Raw genomic sequence first — 12,201 nt, forward strand, 5'->3', positions numbered from 1 at the left:
CTTCTTCTTTTAATTAGCTCCCAGGAGGGGCAACCTGCATGCCTGGCTTTCCCACAGCGGCTGCAGCGTATGGAAAAACCCCATCGAGGCCCTCCATTCCCCATGTCCCCCGTTTTCCCTATCGCTGCAGTGTATTCGAAGAAATCCCCCCCAAGGCAGCTCCGTCTGTTCTCTTTGTGTTGCTTGTGCCACCAGCTGCATTCTACTACAGGAAACGCGGGAAGTGGAAACAATGTCAACTATTTCTGTTGCTGATTTCAAGCAGACGCATTGTACCGTGAAGCGCGGGAAAACAGAAACAGACAAAGTTGTGGCATGCGCATTTTCCTTAGATAAATTCTGTTCTACTGAGGTTCGGAAAATACGACAACAATCAATAAGCGCGTAAATGCGTATTGCCTTTTAACTGAGTATTTCGCGGTTTATTTTGGTAGAAGAAAGAATGGTTAGAAAGCAAGCGAGTTGGTGGCAAATAGCCATAACGAAACACCCACGTGACTAGGAACAAAAAGAAAAACTGACGAAACAAGGTCTCAAACACAGCTAAGAATGATGGAGGCATACCCTAAGAGAAACCCAGCTCGTAAGTTTATTATAAACAGAGCAATAGTCGTGACACCCAGGATCTGGCGGGCCAGAACGTGCTAACACAAAAGCAGACCACGAAGTACGCCAGAAATTCGTCTGCAAAAGATTGTCACACGGCTTTAGTCATGAACACCGACTTTTCTCCTGTCTTTGTAGAATTTTCGAAACAAAACGCGCTATCAAAAGTTTCATCTCGGAAGTCAAGAGGAAGAAAAATCTGGTACACTTCGTGGCTCTCCGTAGCACAATTAATAGGAAGTAATGCTAAACGTATTCAGCGTCCAGTTGTAATTCACAGAAAACGTGAAAACAAAAGAAAACGTGTTTCTAACTTGTCCAGCCCGAGTCTGGCGAGGCGGGAAAAGGAAAAACAGACCAGCCGTCCTGTTGCTTGTATTACGTGGCCATTATCAAGCCTTTGGCATTACCAACGCCACTATACTCTCTATATATAGTACATATATATACTATAATATACTATTTTGTTCTAATGGGTTGAGACGGGGCAAGCAAGGACATCAAAAATGGGGCTTCGTATTGTGCAAGTGCTCGAATTACTTCACACGATGCACACCGTGCACTCGGAACACAAAACTGATGCCAGGTCACTTTCGACGTGGGATACTGATATTTAACGTTATCAATCAAGAAGTTTAGAAAGTCAAAGCAGTCTCGTTGTGAATGTTCTGGAAGTGCCACGCTTGGGAGGGCATCGTTTGTTATATATATGCCGGCCTGGCCCCGTTCTGCGTAGGTATTTCAACATAACAAAAAAAAAAAGCGGTGCAAGTCATATTTCAGTATTACAATCTAAGTGAACCATATCACTAACGACTTATTTCGCCCAGTGTCCAATGCAAACTTTATTCGCAGCCAATGCGATAAATACAACAAAGAAGCGTGCACCACGGCGTTGTTGTATTGCGCAGCTAGGTGTTTATCAAGCATAACACCCTGCGTGGCTTGCTTATTTTCATTACTGCGATTCCTTCGTTGACGCAACAGTGATTTAGCGTAGTATTTCGCATTAAATGTAAAGAAATACCCGCGTTTCACTACAGACATTCTTAGGCCTAATCACATTCACACATCTGCACTTGCGAAGATATGCAGCCTGAATACGCATGGTAATGTTTATTACTGGTAAACAAGCTACACATCAACCAGCTTTCTTGAACTGTTCACTTGCTAAGCCATTTTTCACTCTGAAACCTCCGATTACAAACCTTTCGTAAGTAGGCTTACAGCGTTCCCGCGTTTTCGAAGCATGGGGCGTCTTCTGTGCCTTATATGGGGCTAGAAATGCATATTGGTCTTTCGAGGTGGGCTGTATTAGTTCCAAACCAAGTGATATTTTCAATAAAAAGAATGCATTTCCGTCCTCGTTTTCTCTCTGTAGCCCCGTCGCAAGCCTTCGTTCGTAGCATTCCAATCGAACGTTCTAGAAGTCCCCACGTGTAGGGAACCCTAGGAGGAGGACATAGGGACTTCTCGACCCATGTTACAGGGAAACTCTGGACGAGAGCTTCAGTCGCTGAATATTATTATTGATACTTTGTCGTAGTTTTAGTCATTTCGAAGGGAAATTGGAGAGTAGAAGGCAGATAAAAATGTTGAGTACTGTCTAGTCACTTCATATAAAAAGTTTTGTGTGACAACGAACTTAGTGGTTGCTGATGCTAGGTCCTGAAATGTTCCCCAGCTTGTGGGGACTTCTCCGTAGTGGTTCACCGCTCTTGCCAGACATCTCTTGGCTTTGGAGGACTGCAGACGTTTCTTCGTCAGCTGAAGCATTCAGCTTAGCTTAGTCAATGCTTTTGATAACACGGTAACATTGGAGCATCCCACTGCTCTACTGCACCTTTAGCTTAGCGAAGTCCACTGCTAGGCTATTGCTTTTATCGGAATCATGAAGAACGTCGTCTTTGGCGGGGCACACAATATGGCGGTAAGTAATGGATTTTTCCAACGGGTTTTGGGGTACAAGGGGTCAGTTGTAGATCTTTCTACAAACTGAAATGCAGAAATGACATTACCACAGGATCAATGTCGGCTTTGTATTACGAGACTGGCTCTTTGTCTCCTATGTTGGGAAGTCATTGTCTGACGCAGAACTTTGCGTTATATGACTGGACGTAGCATGAAAAGAAACTGGGTATTTAGTGCAACTATTGAGATGCCCATTCTAAATACTATCTCGTGTCTTATCTCACGAACCCTAGCCTACTTTTTATAGCAATCGTTAGGAACTTCCTTTTCAGAAACCGGTTTTGACGGTTAGGCCTAGGGCTTGCCAACTCCTTAAAGTGCGCCGCATTGCCACAAGCTGTTGATTCCATAGCTCTTTATGTCCCACTTAATGTTCCTCTGCATGAACTTCGCCCATTAACTGTGTTTTCAAACTTGTAGTATGATTCAATCCTGGCACAAGGTTAGGCTTAACGGCGTTTCAAAATGGCGGACGTGGCCTGAATGGCATCCTGCGCGGTGGCGTCACAAATCCGTTGGGCAAATGGCAGCAGGAGGGAGGTGACGCCCGTACCAGGAATTGCTAGGCCTACTGCGGCCAAAAATAAATAAACCTTCGAGGGCTGGCATCGCCAAGCGGCTTATATCTAGGATAAGGAGCCTTTCGATTAAATCGTGGATGGGTACGAATTTGGATTCCCGAATTTCTGTTTTGGATATTCGGACAGGACTAAACTGCGCCGTAGAATCGAGGTTCCCTTGGCCTATTCGCCGACCGGTTCGTGGGAAATTCGCGCCAACGGCTACGCGATACACCCACCTGCCGCATCCTGCCGCGGGTAATTCCGAGATTATCCTGCACTTCTCACGCTCATCATTAACGGTAACAAAAATGCCGCAGACAGTTGCACTTTTACAGTCAAATGTGGGAAAGACACGTCATGAAGAAGACTTGCAAATGGTTTTCCCTACATACAATGATGCTAGGGAAACGAAATAAGGAATTTTTCTCTCAGGTGATTTTTCTTTGTAATTACCGAACTTTGCTAGGGTGTTTCAGTCGCGTATGGGCAAAACCTGGATATCCCAGAATGGTTTCCAAAAACATACATAATGTTAAAGATGTGCATTTCCCTACATACGACATGCTAGGGAGATGAACTCAGGAAGTTTTATTTCGGGTGACCTTTCGTTGTTGTAATTACCTAATTACCGAACTTTGTTAGGGTGTCTCAGCAGGGTGTGGCCATAACCTGGGCCATAACCTGGGACCTGGGTATAACCAGAATGGTTTCCAACAACAAACGTAATGTTCAAGATGTGCATTCCCAAAGAGCTCATGGAAATTTCTTTGCAGCATTAAAATTTTGCAAATAAGTAAAGAAATGCAAGTATTAACATCCCGAGTGCATCTTTTAGAAGTGCACATCTTGGACATGGTTTACCTATAGAAACAAGGACATACCTCCAAAACACAGTGAGGCTGTTTACTCATGCCCCACTAGAGTGCTATGGGTGGGACTTGTTGGTACAAAAGGTCGCTTATCAAAAGAAAAATGTGGGAGAGATTAGTCAACAGCCAATCCGTAGAAGCCCAAATTTCAGGTGGAAAGAAGAAAATTTTTGTGACCTCTTCCCAGATGTCTGTAACGATGTCGGGGGTACAGTTGCAGTGCCATTTACCAGCCAGGACAGTCCCCTAAATTTTGTCCACTGTTCCAGGCTTAAGCCCTGTCTCTATTTATGCCCTGCCAGACTTGTGAATGAACTGCAGTGTTCAATTCCTCCAGGGGAACATGACAAGCAAAACCAACACCTGGGCAATGATCAAAACATGGCAGATGATATAAAGTCAGTGCCATCGGCGGGATGGGACATAGACCCACACCTCTCTGATTACTGGTCAGGAGTGTGTTACCAGTAACACCATGCTGACATCATGCTCCTCTCAACATATCAGGATCCTGTCCCGATGGACAGGGATACACATTCACCACACCCTGAGCTGGCATTTGCCCTTACATTTTTTCATTACTGTACAGAAAAGCACAATCCAAGGCAGGTGGTAGTTTTAGATAGCAACCTGGACTACAAGGTCTGACTCAAGTGTGAAATTAGCCTCTGCATTACTGTTATTATCAAATTTTCATCTGCTTTGGTTTGTGCATTTGTGAGAGGTAATTAAAAATGCAAGGACGAATTTAAAAATGGTGAATGGGTAACATGTTTGCCAGTCCTGGTAGGTGGGTGTGATAATCTCAGTGTGGTGTAATCAAAGGAGCACAACAAAGCGACTTTGATGACTACCAAGGGTGAAAACAACTTCGGGGCAAGAGAGAAAATAAAAATGACTTGCAGCACTTGCTCTTCATTGGAATCGAGCAAAAATAACCGTACTGTTCATTCTGTGGGTCGTTCTAGATTTTTACAAAAAAATCTTTTACGGAACAGGGGTCATAGTGGAGACCGTGATCAGATATTTCTGTTGAGAATAAACTACTTGAGCTGAGACTCTGCGAGGTCCATCTAAACCATTGGGAATGAGAAAGGTAGAAATTCGTACATTTGCAAATTCCGTTCTGTTGACACCTTAATAGACCTCTCCCTGTTTGTAAACAAATGACGTCATAATGTTCGACAGCGCCACGCGTTTGGTAGAGCTGAACCACGTTCAAAGCTAGTGGCGAACAAGGTCGCGCCCGAAAGCCACGGTCTTGAGGGGATTACGATGGTCTCTGAAAGGGACGCAAACTTCGGTCCTACTTTTCTTTCCATAGGAGGCAGCGAACAATTGCACATTCGTGGAACCCAGCTCTCCCCTTCCAATCTGTTTTGGTTTCGGTCTGTCTACCAACGTCATGATGACGTTTGTCGGGTAGAGGTTTATTCACCGCAAAATCGAGCAGCGTAAAAAAAGACTTGTGACTGCGTCGGTGTGCCACAAGTAGTCTTTATGCATCATCTCGCAGTAAAATTTTGCTTTAATTGGAGTGGCTTCACTACCCAAGTGACTATGATGAGTAATGTTCGAGCTACAGCTATTTCAGTGGGCAGTGTCACTCAGAAACTAAGGCTTAACCTCGAGGCGAGCCGAGGTTAAGCTTACTATTGGCTTTGTCGAGGGTACACAGATAGTGAGGAATCGGTCTGGCTCCAGCATGACCAATGCCATGGCAAGCATTTTTTGAGTGACATTGCCCACAGCAAAAGCTATAAGTCACAACATTATACTTGTCCCACTTAGCCCTTGAGGTAACAAGGTCCTCACCCAGCTTCTACTATTCAAATTAAATCGAAAGTGAGACTTTTTGTTGAGCTTGGCTGTGGAAGGATACATAGTGTTCGTAGGAGGTGAATATACAACTGCAAAGTTTTTCTTTGAGCATCTCGTATTTGCTAATTAAAACTTAGTTTGCTCGCTTTGCAATCACATATTCACAACTGAAACACTGTACCATCTTCAGTGGTATTTACGTTAACTTTAACCGGCTACCTATGTATTATCATAAGGTTTCACAGGTTGAACATATCCAGGGTGTTCAAAATTAAGCTTTCACTAGCACTTTATAAATAGGCAAACAAAAGAAAACTGGTGCAATTTTTCTGTTCCTTGAGTAAGAAACAGGTGCTACATAATTAGCAGCACCTGTTTCTTACACGAGTAGCGTAAAGTTATCATCCATCATTTACCATGTGGCTGTTAAAGGTGTGCAACAGCAGTGGCTTTTTAAGAATTACTATTGAAACAAAGAGCACGCAAGTGAAAGGGTTATACATAATGTCTAACGCAGTAATGTCTAATGTGTAACCTCTTTCGTTCACTTCAGGTAGTGCCCCAGTCACTCCGCATCTCTGGTAGTCCTGTCAGTGAGCTACGATACACGCTCGCAGCAAAAAAATGAGGGCACACGAAGACTTAAGCTTGCAATGACTGCAAAGTGAGGTGCACAGCATCCCTTTGGTGAGTCATTTGTCTTTTCATTGCCTCTCCGCTGTCGTGAGCAGAAAATGTCATACGGTTCTTCATCTAATCCACAGTTCATCAGCGACAGTCAGCTGACGCTCGGGCAATTGATCTCCGCGAAACACCCCCGTTAGAAATGGCACTAGGGAAATTTACGAGGCACTGTCCAGCTGGATTTGTTCAGGGGTTCAGTCATCGGTTGGTGCGCGCCGGTAGTTGGAGGTTTGAGGTCAGACGCACTTCAACTTCGGCGACGTAGCATCCCCCGACATAACCCCTGGGCACTTGCAGACGGCGTATGCTACGAGAATAAAAGCACTTGAAGGATAGGACTTACAGATAGAGCTGAAGTCTGACCAACTATACGTGACTGAAAGCTCCAGTACGGTTGCAGAATATTTCACGAGGCACTAGAAAACGACTACAACTTCTTGCAGGATATTGCAGCTCACTGGTAGTGGTTAGATTCAGGCCCAACTTTGGTACATGGTTCTTTTGCTACCCCGAAATTGTCCTTGGTACGATTGGCATTTTGGCAACAGAGTCGAAAGCTATCCAGCAGTGCAAATATGCACAAATGCCATTCACCCATTGGTGACAGACGAGGACTTCGAAAGACTTCATTACGAACTGCGCCGCTTCCTTGAGGATTTTGGCAAGATTCGTCCGGGGGTTCGGTTGGTGGTAGGTTTCTGTTGTTTGGCAGGGGTTTTTGAGGTCAGACGCCCCCTATCAGCTGCTGCAAAACTGCTGTTAACTTTGCCCCCGAGCGTGTGTTGTCTGCCTCAGCACTCGGAAGCCGCAGTTCCGATTTCTCAGAAGTCCGTTTCCAGGAGACAGACCTGTAGACATAGCTACGGAACATAGTCTTAACACCACTGAAGAGAAGTGGTCGAAAGACAGGCCTACAAACAAAAACACAGCAAGCACCTCATTAATGGCTGTGGACCTTCCATGGGGAACGTGATCTGGATGCGCCCGGAGGTTTGGCCGGTTGGTGGGTTTCTGCCGCTAGGGAGAGGTTTTTGAGGTCAGACGCCCTCTATCTTCGGCTGTAAAACTGCCGGTGGCTTTGCCTTCGAGCGCGTGTAGGACTGCCCCAGCCTTTGAAGGGCACAACCTAGAGGACCGCCTTGCTGTGTACTGCGAGCCAAATACCTGTTTCCTCAAGAACGACTGGAAATAAGCCACGTCTGGGCTTGAAACCAGAACCGTCATTGTAAATGACCGCAGTTGTTTTACGACATAGGATATCACATTTTGAAACAACAAAACAGGTTCAACGCTCATTTCAAGCCGTGTTGCTCAGGAAGATCAGCGCTAAATTCGCCCGGAGGTTCGGTCTTTGGTGGGTTTCTGTTGTTAGGCAGGGGTTTTGAGGTCAGACGCCCCCTATCTTCGGCTGTAAAACTGTCGGGGACTTTGCCTCCGAGCGTTTATGGGGCACTCCCAATCTCGAGGGATACGTCTTGGAGCGTTGACCTGTGTCAGCCAGGCGGAGCAATAAAGAAAAACACTGTGCCATTCTTGATTCTGCCGCCTTTCAGTCACGTAGCTCTATTCTTGCCTATCCCAGCTGGCTCAGTTCCAACCTGACTCCTCAGTCACAACCTAGCACTCCCCCCCGTAGTGTTGACGTATTTGCAAAGTGAGATGAGCTGTGCAGATATTGCCGCAGAAAGGACATTTTTCACGTTGAAGTGTCATGTTCTTGCGCGTCTAATATGTTGTTTGTTGAACGCCTGTCTGCCTTGTGGCAACCAACAAAAGGAAGACATCCTTAGACACGCTTCATTTTTTTGAAGCACAGTTAAGCGCTCGCGAGGTATAGTTTTCGACGCGAATTCGGACAAAATCGTCCTCGGCCTCTTCCTCCGCTGGCTCGGCCGCCCGGGTCTCGGTGGCTGTGCGGGTCGGCGGCTGTCGTTGAAGGATGATCGAGGTCAGATACCTGTCGACGCGGTCGCATGACCTGCCGGTCGCTTAGTCACCGGCGAGCGTGCCAGTGGGACCCGCCGTACCAGAATTCGGAACCAGCTATTGGTCTGCCTTTTCGGACGCTCCGGGCCCAAAATACTATGACAATCTGGTCCACGCAACGTGGTGGAAGCAGCCACCAGAGTAACGAACCGCCATGACAGTCTCTCGCTACTGCCGTTTTCGCCGTGGGGCTTCGTTTCCTTTCGGGACTGCCGGGATCCGTCCGGGAAGCCACGCGGGCACGGGGCGCGCGGGACCCAGGAAGCGGTTCGGCTGGCCCTTTGCAGGTCGTCGCTGGATCGCCGAAGCGGGTGTCCGCGACCATCCCTCCGTGCCCGGTGGATACAACGGAGCGGTGCGTGGACACCCGCCCCCGCGGGAACCTCCGTCGTGTGTCGTGTTCACCGCCCCTCCCAGGATATAGGGGCGGTGCCGGTGCGGTGCCTTGTGTTAAATATTGTGGTGAAGTGCGGTGTTTGTGCTGGTGCAGTGCAGTGCAGTGTAGCGGGCTCGCGGGTCATGGTGCGTCTTCCCCCAAAAGCATTACAGAGTCGGATGCTTGTTGGGCCCCACGCGCTTCGGTCCCGCTTGGACCCGAGACGACCCGAGAGTCGCGTCTGCGGGCGATGTTGCCATGGCGATCTCGGGCAGAGCTGTCCTGCGCTTATTCCAAAACTCCGCGTGTAGCCGACTTGGCTAGGGCCGTCTGGGGTCTGTTCTCGGGGAGGTGACGACCGCAAAATTTAAAACTTCTGCAGGGTGAGGCCGAGGAGGCTCAGCACAAAAAGTGCACAAAAAACGATGCTCGAGAACTGTGCCATGCACAATGCGCTTTCCCAGATTCTCTTCCATCGGCTTCTGGGTGCCTCTTGCGCACTAAACATTTCCCCCCGAGGGGGAAATTTGTAAAAATTTGTTACGAGCTGGCAGGTTGTTCTGGTGAGGTGTTGAGATGCAAATAAAGGATAGGTTTCGTGTGGTGACAACAAATTCGCGTGCAAAGATGTCCTGGATGTAGCCATATCTGCAGGCACGCGATGTCTTCCTCAAAGTTTAAGCTTAGCCTTGACTTTTCATTGGCGTAAAGTTGTGCCGCACAATTTGTATCTTGTCCCCTATGAACACACTTTGCTTCGAGCGTCTCTGACAGTGGAAGAACTGCCAAGACTTCGTGTCTCCATTGCACTTCGGGGCTGCCTTCAAACTGCTATGGGGCTACCACACACTCAGGTATGATGAGACGGAGCATTGTTACAAGATTTATGGGTACTAAACTTGAGCATTTCTCTGCTTTCAGACGAACGAGTCACAAGGGTACCTGGTCCCTCAACAGATGAATGCCTTAACGAGCCTACATCTTTTTCCAACGTTTATGTCATCGAGGCTTAGCAAGAAACATCAAGGTGAGGTAGCCTCTTGAGCGGCAACGGACAAAAAAAAAAAGCATTAAAAAATTGCCGATTCGTGTTTGGCAGAAGGATTTGGAACATCCGTGAAATGTTTGTTATTGCAGCAACGCAAGCTCTACAAGATTCGAACAGCATGTCACACACAAGAAGCTTCGGTTCCGAACATCACATCTGACACAAAAAAATCGCAACGTCCCTCTCGGCAATTCGTATCTGAACATAACCCAAATTGCACAGCACGTGATGAGCTAAGCAAGCAAACTTTCTCCGTCCCCTTCGTGGTGAAGTGTCCCGACGGGTAGACCCGTTCCGCAAGTTTCCAGCTCTGACATGAGTCGAGAAAAGCAAGTGTGCAGTGGGGTGCTTTTTTCTTATTATCACTGATGCATATGGCGTGGTGGTTGCAAGGTGCGGTGATGTGTGCGTGATTATGAAACGCAATTAAGGCCGCGAAAGCCTAGCTGCGTGTTCACTATAGTGATGTGCTGTGAAGTGCTGGTGAGGAATCTCGTGAGCATCATACTTATCAAGCGCGTAGCCCCTGTGGTGAAGAAGACGACGACGAGGACGATCTCTGCAACGCAAGCTTACGCTCATCACGCATGACGTGCATTGTCACACATCACACAAAAAGTACAAAAAACGCAACAGTCAAAGAAAGTTACACGCTTGTGCCTCGGTGGTTGATAGGGAAAGGGGTGGGCTTTTACCGTCAAAACATGACAAGTCTGGGTGCGTGCTGCAGCATCCGCAGATCCTTGTCGACGGGCAGAATTCGTATTGCTCCGCAGCAATACGCATCGAAAAAAATTTCAAGAGGCCTCGTTGGTAACGAAGACGTTGTGTAAATCATCCGTGAGAAGATTGTAACGTGACTTGCAAGCATAGTGCTGTCCGAGATATCGCAATAAATGTACAGCAAAGATGCAACTACTGCTTCTGCGTTAATATTTTTTTTTTTTTTTTTATAACTGTCCTAAATATTTGGCTCACCAATGCCCTGCTGAAAGAATTCAGTGCCGATTAGCTATATTAGTAAGGCTTTTTCTTTTTTTTTTTTTTAACATCTTAGTAATATGGAACATTTAATCGTAAAAAAAAAAAAAGGAAATTCAGTGCGAGCAAAAGTGATTAGGTTGAGATAAAGCTTCTTTCACTCTTAGGTGGAATTGGAGTAACAAGAGTAGCCAGCACAACTACAGACTGAAGAAGAAAATTTCATGATGTGGAAACTGTCCTCCTGTGGAAATGTATGCAGCAAGGCTTTCCCGTGAAGTTTTAGCACACTGCCTGTGCACTATTTCTGAACAAGGTGGGACGCCAGCCCAATTAATAAGCAATACGTGGGGATGGCCATAAGTATTTGTTCGCAAGTGAAGCGAATACTTGTTTGATTCGAATTCCGAACCGAATATGAATCGAATCGAATCCCTCTTCTATACTGAATATATATTTAAATGGTTGCCAGGAAAAAGGCCACGCAAGAACAAACAATTAAAGGGCAGCGAAACCACTAGAGACACTGTTAAAGTGCACTAGCAGACTTGTCCTATCACTTAAGTCAAAACAAGGTGGCGCAGCACTCGGTTTTGTCTCGAATGCGCCACCTTCTGACAGAGACTTACACTTTTATACCGCTACAAACTAAAATATATTGCCTGTATCTGCTCTCTGTTGAGGTTTCCTGTATGTTTGCACTTTATTCCTGCGAGATTGTACAACCAGAGGGACTCAGCCAAATATAGCGCACGCACAAATGTACACAGAATCGGCACACAAGGATCGGATAAGGAGAGCAGACAGGCATCCGGCTTTTGAACACCTGTGGTCGCTCTTAGCGCGCTCTCAGGTTTCCGGAGGGCCGATGAGAGTCAGTTGGCGTCTCTGCCTCAACGTGATAAGCACATGGCATGCATTCCTTTTAGTAAAGTAAAGTTTCCCTATAACCGTTCCCCTGCCTCAACTCACATTGCCACTCCGCCTGTGCTGGCAAACCGTTCCATTTTGAAGCTATTCGCTTTGGTTCTACAGTTATTTGCTTGCCTTTACATTGCCTTTAAGCACTACTTGTGTAGTTAAAACTCTTCACAGATTCAGTATACTATCACATGTAAAGAAAAGTAGATGGGACCAGGGTGACTGGAACGATCGCAAGGTTATCGCATGCACACACAGGCAAGGAATTCTTCCTACAGCTCGTGGCTCATTTTAATGTGCATAAGTTTCAATGCCAACCATTTCAGTAGATGCTTTGTTCTTCAGATTCAATGCAAACAACCTAGCGGTGTGAGG

At 46.5% G+C, this 12,201-nt stretch overlaps 2 long non-coding RNA genes across 2 annotated transcripts; one reads left to right on the forward strand and one right to left on the reverse strand.

Annotated features, from left to right (window-relative positions):
- Positions 1–571: 571 nt before the first annotated feature.
- Positions 572–2,582, reverse strand: LOC135377427 (uncharacterized). The gene is made up of 2 exons (XR_010418112.1): positions 1,815–2,582; positions 572–684 (listed from the first exon to the last, which is right to left on the reverse strand). It is a non-coding gene; the product is annotated as an uncharacterized LOC135377427 (long non-coding RNA).
- Positions 2,328–10,839, forward strand: LOC135377426 (uncharacterized). Its single transcript, XR_010418111.1, has 5 exons — positions 2,328–2,536; positions 6,384–6,517; positions 6,595–9,730; positions 9,798–9,903; positions 10,014–10,839. It is a non-coding gene; the product is annotated as an uncharacterized LOC135377426 (long non-coding RNA).
- The last annotated feature ends 1,362 nt before the right edge of the window (positions 10,840–12,201 follow it).

The sequence above is a fragment of the Ornithodoros turicata genome, chromosome 1 (assembly GCF_037126465.1).
Source record: "Ornithodoros turicata isolate Travis chromosome 1, ASM3712646v1, whole genome shotgun sequence".
In the NCBI taxonomy this organism is placed as follows: Eukaryota; Metazoa; Arthropoda; class Arachnida; order Ixodida; family Argasidae; genus Ornithodoros; species Ornithodoros turicata.